Source organism: Bos indicus x Bos taurus, chromosome 1, assembly GCF_003369695.1.
Source record: "Bos indicus x Bos taurus breed Angus x Brahman F1 hybrid chromosome 1, Bos_hybrid_MaternalHap_v2.0, whole genome shotgun sequence".
NCBI classification, from domain to species: domain Eukaryota; kingdom Metazoa; phylum Chordata; class Mammalia; order Artiodactyla; family Bovidae; genus Bos; species Bos indicus x Bos taurus.
In genome coordinates, this window is record NC_040076.1 from 84,868,311 (window position 1) to 84,882,655 (window position 14,345).

General features: G+C 40.6%; 1 long non-coding RNA gene across 1 annotated transcript; it reads right to left on the minus strand.

The window, feature by feature from the left end:
• Positions 1 to 2,486: 2,486 nt before the first annotated feature.
• LOC113899021 lies at positions 2,487 to 10,533 on the minus strand. The gene is made up of 2 exons (XR_003512813.1): positions 10,492 to 10,533; positions 2,487 to 2,898 (listed from the first exon to the last, which is right to left on the minus strand). It is a non-coding gene; the product is annotated as an uncharacterized LOC113899021 (long non-coding RNA).
• Between the last annotated feature and the right edge of the window lie 3,812 nt (positions 10,534 to 14,345).

The window sequence follows — 14,345 nt, forward strand, 5'->3', positions numbered from 1 at the left end:
AATACAATAACCTGGGTTGAAAATGAGAAGCCACAGCTGCATAACTTTTACTTTGTTAAATATTTATCTATTTGGCTGCATCAGGTCCCAGTTGAGGCACACAGTCTGTGTTGTGGTGCACAGGGTCTCTTACGGCTCTCGGGTTTAGCTGCTCCAAGGCATGTGGGAGCTTAACTCCCTGACCAAGGATTGAACCCACATGCCCCACATTGCAAGGTTGGTTCTTAATTACTGGACCACAGAGGAAGTCCCTTACCTTTTTAAATGGAGCAAATGATATCTTTGGTAGGCTACAGAGTAGAGCACAATGAATGAAATTGCCTGATACATTTTCTTCAATTTAAATGTTTTTCTTTGTTTAAAAGATTAAAAAAGAGAGAGAAATAAAACAGAATGGATAAAAGTAAGGAGGAAAGAAAGTGAAAGGGCCAACATAACAGTATAAACTGATAAGGATTTAAATAGGCCACTTGAAAATAATCAAGGCTGGGGGATTGTGAATACAATGAAATCATGGTGTTAGTGATTGTACTGGCATCAGGTTTTCAGCCAGACAGATTTGGATTCCAAGCACTGGAAGTTTCAAGACTAATGACTTAAGTTCTCTGAGCCTCAGTTTCCTTGTCTGTAAGGGGAAGGATAATCACGTCCACCTTGCAGAGTTTGTGTAGAGATGAGATAAAGCATGTGGAATGCCTCCACAGAGGACCGTGAGTACATAATAGTCTGCCTCCTAGTCTAGTGAAGCCAAAGGCTTTGTTGACCAAAAATGTCAGATGAGAGCTCACTTAGCCAATGGGGCATGAGGGGACGCTGAATTCACGGTTCCATGGCTCACCTAAAACGCTGCCACTCAGCAATGAGGCCAACTGTCCATTCACCCACTGCATATCTCTAAGACAAAGAGTTGGCAAAGTCTCTACTCAGTATTTCTGAACACTAAAATAGACTACCGTGTTGACTGGGAATAAATGAACTATTTAACCTCAAACATTTGGACAAGAATTTTTTCATCCTCAGAATATTCATCAGCAACAAATACTTGGATAAAATATTTCCTTTCTGTGACAAAGTCAGTGTCACCCTGGCTTATGAAACCTCAAACCCCCACATATAAACCAGGACCCAGCCAATGTCTTTATCTACCATCACATGGACTTGGAACTGGGAATGAGCATGAATGGCAACATAGTAAAGGCTATGGCTTTTTAAGAGAATTTCTGGGTACTTTCTGCCATTTGATCTTTCCATAATTATGCCACAAGATGCCAACTGCCAAACACAAAAGTGAGAAGCTCTGAGTTCAGTTCAGTCACTCAGTCGTGTCCAACTCTTTGCAACCGCATGAATCGCAGCACGCCAGGCCTCCCTGTCCATCACCATCTCCCAGAGTTCACTCAGACTCACGTCCATCGAGTCAGTGATGCCATCCAGCCATCTCATCCTCTGTCGTCCCCTTCTCCTCCCGCTCCCAATCCCTCCCAGCATCAGAGTCTTTTCCAATGAGTCAACTCTTTGCATGAGGTGGCCAAAGTACTGGAGTTTCAGCTTTAGCATCATTTCTTCCAAAGAACACCCAGGGCTGATGCTAAAGCTGAGAAGCTCTAAGAGTACCATATAATGTTTCTTTTCTTAAATTATAGTATTATCATTATTATTACTACCAAAGTAACACATATTCTCTGTATCTTCAAATTCAGATAAACAAAAAGAAAAAATTAAATTCCATGCTGTCCCACAGAGCATAGACAACTAATGCCAGGCTAGCACTTTAACATTTTGGAATTCATCTTCCAATCTTTCTATATGGATTTACCTTTTTCCCTTCTTTATCTTTCCATTTTCCCCCAAACTGGGATAATATTGTATCACAGATTTATAATTTTTTTTGGTTGTATAACAACATATCATGAAACTTTTACATTATCTTCTATTGCTCCACTTTTAATAGCTATGTACTATCCCATTATATGGACATATTATAATTTATTTAATAATTCCCTATACTGGGGATTTCCCTGGCAGTTCAGAGATTAAGACTCCACACTTCCACTGCAGGAAGTACGGGTTCCATCCCTGGTAGGAGAACTAATATCCCACATGCCTCAGGATGAGGCCGGAAAAAAAAAAAAACTTGTATTGGGTACTTTCTCTACTAACATAATCTAGTTTATTAGTGAGAGAGTTGGGAAATTCTGCTTTAGTAGATCCAGACTTAATTAAACCTGATATCCAAATTGGCTAAATGCAAGCAAGAAAGCCTGAATCTAAAGTTCAAAACCTCTTTGAACTTCGGCGCTTCCATTCAGGTGCCTCAGAAGACCTGCACCTGTGAGGCCACCGCCCCAGCTCGGCTGGAATTCCCAAAGGGACCATGCCATGCGACGGAGCAGGCAGCTTTGTTTCTCCAGAATCCCATGGGAGCATTCATCTCAGGGTTCAAGCAATGTCATGTTTGCAAAAACTGAGTCAGAACCTCCACCACCCACCAAATGAAAAGCATTTTTACTGTAGCTTTGTTTCAAGTTTTGCCACAGAAATAAAAGGAATGTGGGGGAGGGTAGGAGAAACTACCAAACTTAAAGCATGTTTTCATTTCCAGTTGGGTGGCTGATGCTCCATCTCCTTCCGCTTCTTGGGTTCTCCGCACCAACTCCCATCAGTCACTGGAGCTGCTTTGACTCTCATGCGATCCTAGACATCCAACTTTATACTCTGGGTGGTTTTGCCCAAAAGAAAATGCATGACTCTTGAATAGAAGAAGCAAACCCAGAAGCAACTGTGAAAGGAAGTCAGATGTGGTTGGGGTAGAAAGTCCTTCTCAGAACGTGGCTTTTTCCAGTGTTAATTTTTCTGTACAAACAATATAAAACCAAAAAGCTGGCAACAGGATTCATCCTAAAGAAGAAGAAAAAAATATGTGTGTGTAAATATATACACATTTCTTTACAAATATTTTGGAAACATGAGGCCCAAAAGAATGGTTAGTGTTTTATGGAGGAGAGAGAGACCGAGAGGACAGAGAGGGAGCCAGGACAGGGCACACAAGGACAATTATTAAGGTGCCCCCTCCCAGAAAAAAGAGGTAGAGAATTTTCTGCTAAACCTGGATTATCTCACTGCTTTCGAGTGTTTGCAACGAATACTTTTTTCCTCCAAGCAAATTAGTTACCAGAAAAATATACTGCCTCCCAGCCCCTTGCTCTGCCTGACAGTACCTGTCAAAAAGATAAGATCTTTCAATGAATTAAAGAAGGTGAAAGGCCAATCCCTCCCAGGCATCTGGCTGTGATTTACATCAGTATAATTATATCTTCTATTGCTGTGGGAAATTGACTATACCTACAGGGAAAAGTTACTTGTATATAGGAAGTTTCCTTTTTAATTACTACAGAATGCAAATCTGCAACTTTATTTTTGGACCAATCTCATGTTGTGCTTGGGTGGGGGGAGTATGGTCCACAAACATGGAGACATTTTTTTCTTCATGAGTAAAAAATCTCAAGATAGAATTGGCTTAGTACTAAAGAGAAAAGGAAAGCAAAGGATTGATATTAATTGCAGTAATTCTTTAATTGTGAATATGCATGCACATGCATGTTCTGGGAGGGGTTTGTGTCTTAAGTTCTTCTATATGTTTTATTTCCATACACAAGATAGCTTATTAAACAGATCATACCCTTGTAGTTGTTCCTTGAGTTGCATTTAATCTGAGACTTTGATAAGTATCTTCATACATTTGATGTTTTACTCGTTTGCATCATGCTCTACTTTCTACCTCATGTACCCTAGAATGTTATCACACACAGTGTGTACATAAAAAAGACATGTCAATGTGTACACCCACAAGTATATGTACACATATAAAATATTTTTATTTAGAGAGAGTCTTATCTACAGTCTTCATTTTTCATTGAAGGAGTGAAGCAACTTTAATTATTAATGGGTTCTTCTCAATTTCAACATTAGTCTCAGGGGATGTATTACTTTAAAAACATTAGTCTATGTTGTTTATTTAAAAGTAAGCAAAATTTAAACTTAAATTGAAGAAAGTAGGGAAAACCACTAGACCATTCAGGTATGACCTAAATCAAATCCCTTACAGTGAAAGTGATAAATATATTCAAGGGATTAGATTGATAGCGTGTCTGAGGAACTATGACATTGTACAGGAGGTGGTGATCAAGACCATCCCCAAGAAAAGAAATGCAAAAAGGCAAAATGCAAACAGATCTGAGGAGGCCTTGAAAATAGCTGAGAAAAGAAGAGAAACTAAATGTAAAGGAGAAAAGGAAAGATAAATCCATCTGAATGCAGAGTTACAAAGAATACCAAGGAGAGATAAGAAAGCCTTCCTCAGTGATCAATGTAAAGAAATAGAGGAAAACAATAGAATGGGAAAGACTAGAGATCTCTTCAAGAAAATTAGAGATACCAAGGGAACATTTCATGCAAAGATGGGCTCAATAAAGGACAGAAATGGTATGGACCTAACAGAAGCAGTAGATATTAAGAAGTGGCAAGAATACACAGAAGAACTGTACAAAAAAGGTCTTCATGACCCAGATAATCATGATAGTGTGATCACTCACCTAGAGCCAGACATCCTGGAATGTGAAGTCAAGTGGGCTTTAGGAAGCATCACTATGAACAAAGCTAGTGGAGGTGATGGAATTTCAGCCGAACTATTTTAAATCCTAAAAGATGAGGCTGTGAAAGTGCTGCACCTAATGTAACAGCAAATTGGGAAAACTCAGCAGTTGCCACAGGACTGGAAAAGGTCAGTTTTCATTCCAATCCCAAAGAAAGGCAACGCCAAGGAATGTTCAAACTACCGCGCAATTGCACTCATTTCACACCCTAGCAAAGTGATGCTCAAAATTCTCCAAGTGAGGCTTCAATTTTATGTCAACTGTGAATTTCCAGATGTTCCAGCTGGATTTAGAAAGAGCAGAGAACCAGAGATCAAATTGCCAACATCCATTGGATCATAGAAAAAGCAAGAAAGTTCCAGAAAAACATCCACTTCTGCTTCATTGACTACGCCAAAATCTTTGGGTAGATCACAACAAACTGTGGAAAATTCTTAAAGAAATGGAACTACTAGGCCACCTTACCTGCCTCCTGAGAAATCTGTATGCAGGTCAAGAAGCAACAGTTAGAACTGGACATGAAATAACAGACTGGTTCCAAATTGGGAAAGGAGTACGTCAAGGCTAAATACTGTCACCCTGCTTATTTAACTTACATGCAGAATATATCATGCAAAATACCAGGCTGGATGAAGCACAAGCTGGAATCAAGATTGCAGAGAAAAATATCAATAACCTCAGATATGCAGATGACACCACCCTTATGGCAGAAAGTGAAGAAGAACTAAAGAGCCTCTTGATGAAGGTAAAAGAGGAGACTGAAAAAGCTGGCTTAAAACTCAGCATTCAAAAAAATGAAGATCATGACATTGGTCACATCACTTCATGGCAAATAAATGGGGAAATAATGGAAACAGTGACAGACTTTATTTTCTTGGGCTCCAAAATCACTGCAGACATAGACGGTGACTGCAGCCATGAAATTAAAAGACACTTGCTCCTTGGAACAAAAGCTATGACAAACCTAGACAGCATATTAAAAAATAGAGACATCACATTGCCAACAAAAGTCTGTATAGTCAAAGCTATGGTTTTTCCAGTAGTCATGTATGAATGTGACACTTAGACCATACATAAGGCTGAGAACCAAAGAACTGATGCTTCTGAACTGTGGTGTTGGAGAAGACTCTTGAGAGTTCCTTGGATTGCAAGGAGATCCAACCAATCAATCCTAAAGGAGATCAGTCCTGAATATTCTTTGGAAAGACTGATGCTGAAACTGAAACTCCAATAGTTTGGCCACCTGATGCGAAGAACTGACTCACTGGAAAAGACCCCGATGCTGGGCACGATTGAAGGAAGGAGATGAAAGGGATGACAGAGGATGAGATGGTTGGATGACATCCCTGACTTGATTGACATCATCACTGACTTGATCGACATGAGTTTGAGCAAGCTTTGGGAGTTGGTGATGAACAGAGAAGCCTGGTGTGCTACAGTCCATGAGGTCACAAAGAGTCAGATACAACAGAGTGACTAAAACGAACCAGTATTGTTTCCTGCCTGGGATTAACCGAGTACTTAAGAAAGAAGAAACTTTGTAAGTGCCATTAAGGCTAATTCAGTTGCCCGCCCCTCTTCTCTCTTAAATGGTCTGATTTTATCATATAGGAATGATCCTTAAAATCTAGTACATAGTCTTGCTAATTGAGTTAGTTTAAAAACTGATCTGATATTATTTGTAACTAGGGGAATTATTTTAAACTATCAGTTTAGACTCTGGTCTAATATTTAATCCAGAATATCTCCATGGCAACATTTGATGGATTTTTAATGGACTTTTCAAAAAATTCATTAAATCTGAGCCTTCAACTTGTAAACTTTCTCAAAGGAAATTCCAACTCTCTCTCAGTTACAAATATATCATTGTGACGCTGGATGTTCTCAAATCTCTTGCTATCAAGCACCATCTGATCTATGTGTTGTTTAGAAAAGAGATCACAAGCTCTCTCAGGTTGATGCAGAAAGCTAGCAAGCCATCCGAAATATATGGGCTAATTGTGATCCGCTTTATCTATGTTTAGAAGTAGAAGTCATCACCTTCTTAGTTACAGGTGAGAAAACTGAAGCCTGAAGATGTTACATAATGGTCCCAATTTTAAAGGATAACATAATGGTAAAACTAAGACCATAACTCAAGCCTCCTCAATATCAAATCAATTATCACATTATCTTCTACGATGGAATGTTTCATACATCAAGCTCCCTGTGGAAGATTATCACTCTTTTCAGCAATGGGTTTCTCATAAGGATTTCAGTGTCTCTTTAAGGGAAATATATTCTGGGAGATGGACTCCCCCAGTGGCTCAGTGGCAAAGAGTCCACTTGCAATGCAGGAGACGAGGGTTCAGTTCCTGGGTCAAAGAGATCCCCTGGAGAAGGAAATGGCAACCCACTCCGGTATGCTTACCTAGAGAATTCCACTGGACAGAGGAGCCTGAATTGGACATGATTTAGTGACTAAACAGCAACCACAAAATTCTGAGGGATGATATTTTTCCAAAAATGGCTGCAACGCTATCCGCCATCCGATATGCTCTTACTATAATGTACTGAAGCTTCTCCCACCAAAATGAGGGGTTTATGGAATTTCCCTGGTGGTCCAGTGGCTAAGACTCCACATTCCCAATGCAGAGGGGCTTGGTTCAATTTTTGGTCAGGGAACTAGATCTCACATGCAGCAACAAAGAAAAAAGATTCCAAGTGCCTCAGCCAAGACCTGGCACAACCAAATAAATAAATAAATATAAAAGATGTGGGGTTTATGTTCCATTCCCTCAAATCTGGGCTTTTCTTTGTTGCAGAAGTGATGCTATGTGACTTCTGACACTAATCTTACAAGATGATATAGCTTCTCCCTGGTTCTTCTGGAATATTCACTCCTAGGACCTAACTACCATGCTGTAAAGACATCAAAAACAGCCAGACAAAGAAGCCCTAAGAAGATGCTCTGGCCAATAGACCCAGCTGGGTTCCCAGGCTACAGCCAACATCACCCACCAGATATGTAACTGAATGAGCCCTCAACAGTTTATTTCTCCCCAGTGACCAAGTCACCCCCATCTCTGGATCCACTGACTCCTGGCTGCAAGCACAGCCTTTGTTGTTCACAGTGTATTGGGAAAGGTATGGCAAACAAGCCAGACTCCAAGGCAAGGACAGTCCAGCTTTCTCCCTACTTCTTCCTCACCCTGTTCTCAGCTGCTGAGGAAAGCTCAGCAGGAGTCACTTGGGTCCCCTCTTTTCCTGTCTCCAGTGATTTACTTTTTCTTTCACATGCTATCTCTTCTTTCCTTAAAGACTCAGTTCAAATGACCTCTTTTTCCAAAAGGCCTCCCTTGAACCCTTCACCTGGAATAGCACCCATATGCACCAGTTAAGATTATATCAGCTACAAATGACCAATAAAAATATAAACCTTCTTGGTTCCATCCATATTCAAAAGTTAACATATCTGGTAGTATTCAGTCTTGAGGCTGTGGGAAAGCAAATATTCTTATATGTTACTAGTGAGACCATAAAGCTGCTCATGCACTTTCAAAGGCAAGTCAGCAGAATCTACTGGGGTGGCCAAAAAGTTCATTCTGGTTTTTCTGCAACACCGTACATTTAAAATATTTAAAGTGTTACACTTTTAAACATGCCTACCATAGACTCTATTTCTCCATTATATTTCTAGAGAAATATTGTTGTATGTTAGCAAAGAATTGGAAACAACATATGCGTCATCAATACAGAAATAGTTAAATAAGTTACGATACAGCCATGGCATGCTGTGCAGCAGTGAAGGAAGGATGAAATACACCTATAATTCAAAGATACAAGATTCTCCAAGACATTGTACAGTTTAGAAAAAAATAAGCAAGTTGTCAAATAATGGATACAGCACAAAAAATACTTACATAAACACTTTTTTAACTTAAAAATTATGTATTTCTCTATGTTTATATATTTGTAAACACATGTAAAGTAAAAGGTCTAAAAGAATACACACCAAACCAACAATGGGGATATATGTCGCTTGTAGGTTTTGGTCCAAGAGTCTTTATCTTTATCTGTATTTTTTTAATATTTTAAAGAGAATCTCTTCATATATTACTGGTGTTATTTTAAATGAATGCAATTTAAGAGGTTTGAAAACATGGCAATGCAAAATAAGTGCCCCCGAAAAGTGCCAAAACAGAGATATGAACAAGGTATTATGCAACCCAATAGAAGGTGAAAATAATCTATTTTGTGAATTTTCCAATCCACTAAACATACCTTTATTCATTTTAAAAAATAAATTATATATCTCAAGTGTTCATACACACCCAGAGACTTAGACTAAGCAAAACTACTTTGGCAGTCTGTGACAGCTTTAGAATGCTCATTAATTTACAAAAGTTAGAACCAAAATTATAAAGCACTCAGGCTTATTTGTTATTTCTGCCAGCGACTCTCTGCAGTGTCAGTATCCCCAACCTTAGCTAACAGGTGGGAAAATAGGAAAAGGAAAAGGAGTGTCCTGCCCAGAATCATCCAGTAGTCAGTGGCAAGAGCAGAATTTCGAATCCAAAGGACCTGCTGAAATTGATTGTGTTGAAACTGTCAGATGACAATAGGTGATGGTTTAGAGACATCTCCTCTTCTCGAAAAAGAAGAAAGTGTGTCTGGCCTCACCTATTAGATGTCTTTACAGGGCCATGTGGCTCATGTCCATAGGACAACTGAGACATTTCAGTCCTTCTTCCAGAGAAAAGCCACAGCAAGAGGCAGGTCTCCAGGAACATTCTGAGCCTGCTTCTCCAAGCTCACTCCTCTGCTGCACATCAAATATAAACTCGGCCTCCACACAGTGTGAATCACTGCCTTAGAGAGGTCCTTCTATGTAGTAACAATTTGTCCTTATCTCAAGCTAGAAGAAAACCTAGTGACTTGAATAAATCTCCTAGCATTTTTTCCATGATAAAGTAAAAAGTTCAATTTATCCCTGACTTAGCTTCACAAGTAAAAGTGTTCCTGCATGCCACATGTAATTCACAAATAAAGCCAGCACTCCTGTCAGCCCTCATTTATTCCCAACAGGTGAATCAGAAGCACACGCTGACAAGATGTGATGCTGGGTAACTTGGCTTTTTTTTCTCCCTGATTTAACTGAGACCTGTAATGTTATTTGATGCAGTTTTCTGTATTTAATTAATCTAACATTCCAGATTTTTAATTTGCATTTAATTTAACATTTCAGGTTTTTAATTTACCAGATATTGTTTATCAAATATTCATTTCAGAGACTTTCACTGTATATACAGTGCATACCCCTCTTTAATTAGTGTGTGGCAAATTAATTCTTCTCTCCTTGCTCCTTCATCAGATATTGGATTAAGGAAGTTGCACTGTTTCAACACAGCACGTAAACGCGTTTATTAAACCAAGATGGTAAATTTCCCCATGTATGGCCTTGCTAGTCTGCTTTCATGTTTAACCTGATAAAAGCTGTTTTGGTTAAAACCAGAAATCTATTATTTAAAGCCCATCGCTTGGTTTGACAATGAGAGTGTTACATTTAGTTCAGTTCAGTTCAGTCGCTCAGTCGTGTCTGACTCTTTGCGACCTCGTGAATCACAGCACGCCAGGCCTCCCTGTCCATCACCAACTCCTGGAGTTCATTCAAACCCATGTCCATAGAGTCGGTGATGCCATCCAGCCATCTCATCCTCTGTTGTCCCCTTCTCCTCCTGCCCCCAATCCCTCCCAGCATCAGGGTCTTTTCCAATGAGTCAACTCTTCGCATGAGGTGGCCAAAGTACTGGAGTTTCAGCTTCAACATCATTCCTTCCAATGAACACCCAGGACTCACCTCCTTTAGGATGGACTGGTTGGATCTCCTTGCAGTCCAAGGGACTCTCAAGAGTCTTCTCCAGCACCACAGTTCAAAAGCATCAATTCTTTGGCGCTCAGCTTTCTTCACAGTCCAACTCTCACATCCATATATGACCACTGAAAAAAACCATACCCTTGACTAAATGGACCTTTGTTAGCAAAGTAATATCTCTGCTTTTCAATATACTATCTAGGTTGGTCATAACTTTCCTTCCAAGGAGTAAGCGTCTTTTAATTTCATGGCTGCAATCACCTTCTGTAGTGATTTGGGAGCCCCCAAAAATAAAGTCTGACACTGTTTCCACTGTTTCCCCATCTATTTCCCATGAAGTGATGGGACCAAATGCCATGATCTTAGTTTTCTGAATGTTGAGCTTTAAGCCAACATTTTGTAGTCGAGCCCATTATTGGGTCCAGTTTTGCTCTTTTCTTTCTCCTCAATCTGTGACTTGGTCACCTCCCTTCCTGGCCTTCTTCCTCTCTCTCCCTTCAACCACATTACCAATGTTCTCCCTCCCTAGTATATTGGCTAAAATAAGATTACACTCGTCAACTTTTCTCCAAGACACAGGCTCTCCGAAATTAAAAATTTACCTTCTCATCCTTAAGTTTTACACTTCACTTTTCTCTTACCTCCTTCCTACCTCCCTGCAAATAATAACCAGTTTCCAAAGTGATTACTATGTCTAAATTATATTGGAAGGGACCATTGTGGCCCGAGGGGGTCTTATCTCTCCCATTATGTTGTCAACTTTTTGAGAACACATTTTTCTCAATTCTGCATCCCAAACAGGGTCTACCTAGCATAATATTTTACATAAACTGACAAACAGTCTGGATAAGTGAATTAATAGATGGATGGAGTCATAGATAGCAAGATCTCATCCGTGTGCCTGGTACCATGCTCATTCTTTAAACTATGTTTTCTCACATAAATGTTTCTCATAAGGAGGAAATAGTCCCATTTAACTGATGAAGACACTGAGGCCCAGAAGTTCAGGTAAGGTTTTACTCATGATCTCATGGCTAACAAGTAGCTGAGCCCAAATTTGAATCCAAATTTGTCTGATTGTACTTAGCCAGGACTGGCTGCATAAATGTGGGACTGCTATGATGTGAATGTGTCTCCCTCAAATTCACATGTTGAAACCCTAATGCCCTAAGTATCAGGACCGTATCAGGGGTTGGAAACTCTAGTAGGTGGTTAGGTCATGAGAGCAGAGCTACTCTTGTGAGTGAGAAAGACACTGGGAGACCCCCTCACCCCTTCCCCCACATGAGAAAACACCACCAAGTCTGCAGCCCCCAAAGAGGGCCCACACCTGACCATGCTGGCTTCCTGATCTCTGACTTCCAACCTCCAGGACTGTGAGAAATAAGTTTCTGTTGTTTCTAAGCTACCCAGTCAATTGCATTTTGTTATGGAAGCCTCAACAGACTAAGGTGGGGGCCCTGTGAAAAATTAAAATGTATAAACATTCAAAAATTATTAATAATTTCAAGACAGTGACAGAAGAGCCTTAAACTTCAGCTGGAGCCCTTTTAGGCATGGAATTTGTGGGGCTTCATAGCCAGACACCCATGAAGCCAGCCCAGTTTCTGGGGCCCCTCACTCCCAGGCTGCCATCCAGCCCACCTGTCTAAGGCAGAAGTACACCAGCTGCACCCCAGCTACACACAGGAAACTTGAACCTGGTTCAGACACCTGTGGTTAAAAGTCAGATATACATCCTAAAATAGATTGGGGATGGCCATGGGCAAGGATCACCTCAAAATATGTTTCTATCACATTCTCCATGTCTGTCACCACCAACACCATCAATTGCCCTGATCAGGGATGGCAATGGGAACTAGGAAAATATTACACTTTGCTCTGCAATTTCTCACTGACCAACCAAATAAAGTCCCTAAGAATAGGTGTCCTGCCCTTGCTACTCTGCTGAAACAGATTTAATACATCAGCAGGTAAGGAAGAGCCAGACGGGAGATGAGAACCATGAAAAGTAAAGGGTAACAGTCCAGTACTTGAGCTCATGAGAGCTGAAACTGACCGTGATATCCAGAAAGGATCCTTTCTTTGAAATTCCATGAACCAATATCAGGGCCAGTGAGAGCTAAGTCTAAGGAGACCTAGAGTGAAACTCAACTTCATACAGCCACAAGCTAAATGACTGCCCCTCCTACCCCTAAGGCCATCTCCCCATGGCTACTATTCTTTTCAAAGGAAAGATAATGACACACTGATGGCTATTTAAAGAAATCCTTCAGTTCAGTTCAGTTGCTCAGTCATGTCCGACTCTTTGTGACCCCATAAATCACAGCATGCCAGGCCTCCCTGACCATCACCAACTCCCAGAGTTCACTAGACTCACGTCCATCAAGTCAGTGATGCCATCTAGCCATCTCATCCTCTGTCGTCCCCTTCTCCTCCTGCCCCCAGTCCCTCCCAGCATCAGAGTCTTTTCCAATGAGTCAACTCTTCGCATGAGGTGGCAAAGTACTGGAGTTTCAGCTTTAGCATCATTCCTTCCAAAGAAATCCCAGGGCTGATCTCCTTCAGAATGGACTGGTTGGATCTCCTTGCAGTCCAAGGGATTCTCAAGAGTCTTCTCCAACACCACAGTTCAAAAGCATCAATTCTTTGGCGCTCAGCCTTCTTCACAGTCCAACTCTACATGACCACTGGAAAAACCATAGCCTTGACTAGATGGACCTTTGTTGGCAAAGTAATGTCTCTGCTTTTGAATATGCTATCTAGGTTGGTCATAACTTTCCTTTCAAGGAGTAAGTGTCTTTTAATTTCATGGCTGCAATCACCATCTGCACTGATTTTGGAGCCCCCAAAAATAAAGTCTGACACTGTTTCCACTGTTTCCCCATCTATTTGCCATGAAGTGATGGGACCAGATGCCATGATCTTAGTTTTCTGAATGTTGAGCTTTAAGCCAACTTTTTCACTCTCCTCTTTCACTTTCATGAAGAGGCTTTTTAGTTCTTCTTCACTTTCTGCCATAAGGGTGGTGTTGTCTGCATATCTGAGGTTATTGATATTTCTCCCAGCAATCTTGATTCCAGCTTGTGCTTCTTCCAGCCCAGCATTTCTCATGATGTACTCTGCATAGAAGTTAAATAAACAGGGTGACAATATACAGCCTTGACGTACTCCTTTTCCTATTTGGAACCAGTCTGTTGTTCCATGTCCAGTTCTAACTGTTGCTTCCTGACCTGCATACAGATTTCTCAAGAGGCAGGTCAGGTGGTCTGGTATTCCCATCTCTTTCAGAATTTTCCACAGTTTATTGTGATCCACACAGTCAAAGGCTTTGGCATAGTCAATAAAGCAGAAATAGATGTTTTTCTGGAACTCTCTTGCTTTTTCCATGATCCAGCAAATGTTGGCAACTTGATCTCTGGTTCCTCTGCCTTTTCTAAAACCAGCTTGAACATCTGGAAGTTCACGGTTCACGTATTGCTGAAGCTTGGCTTGGAGAATTTTGAGCATTACTTTACTAGCGTGTGAGATGAGTGCAATTGTGAGGTAGTTTGAGCATTCTTTGGCATTGCCTTTCTTTGGGATTGGAATGAAAACTGACCTTTTCCAGTCCCGTGGCCACTGTTGAGTTTTCCAAATTTGCTGGCATATAGAGTACTACACTTTCACAGCATCATCTTTCAGGATTTGAAATAGCTCAAGTGGAATTCTATCACCTCCACTAGCTTTGTTCGTAGTGATGCTTTTTAAGGCCCACTTGACTTCACATTCCAGGATATCTGGCTCTAGGTCAGTGATCACACCATCGTGATTATCTGGGTCGTGAAGATCTTTTTTGT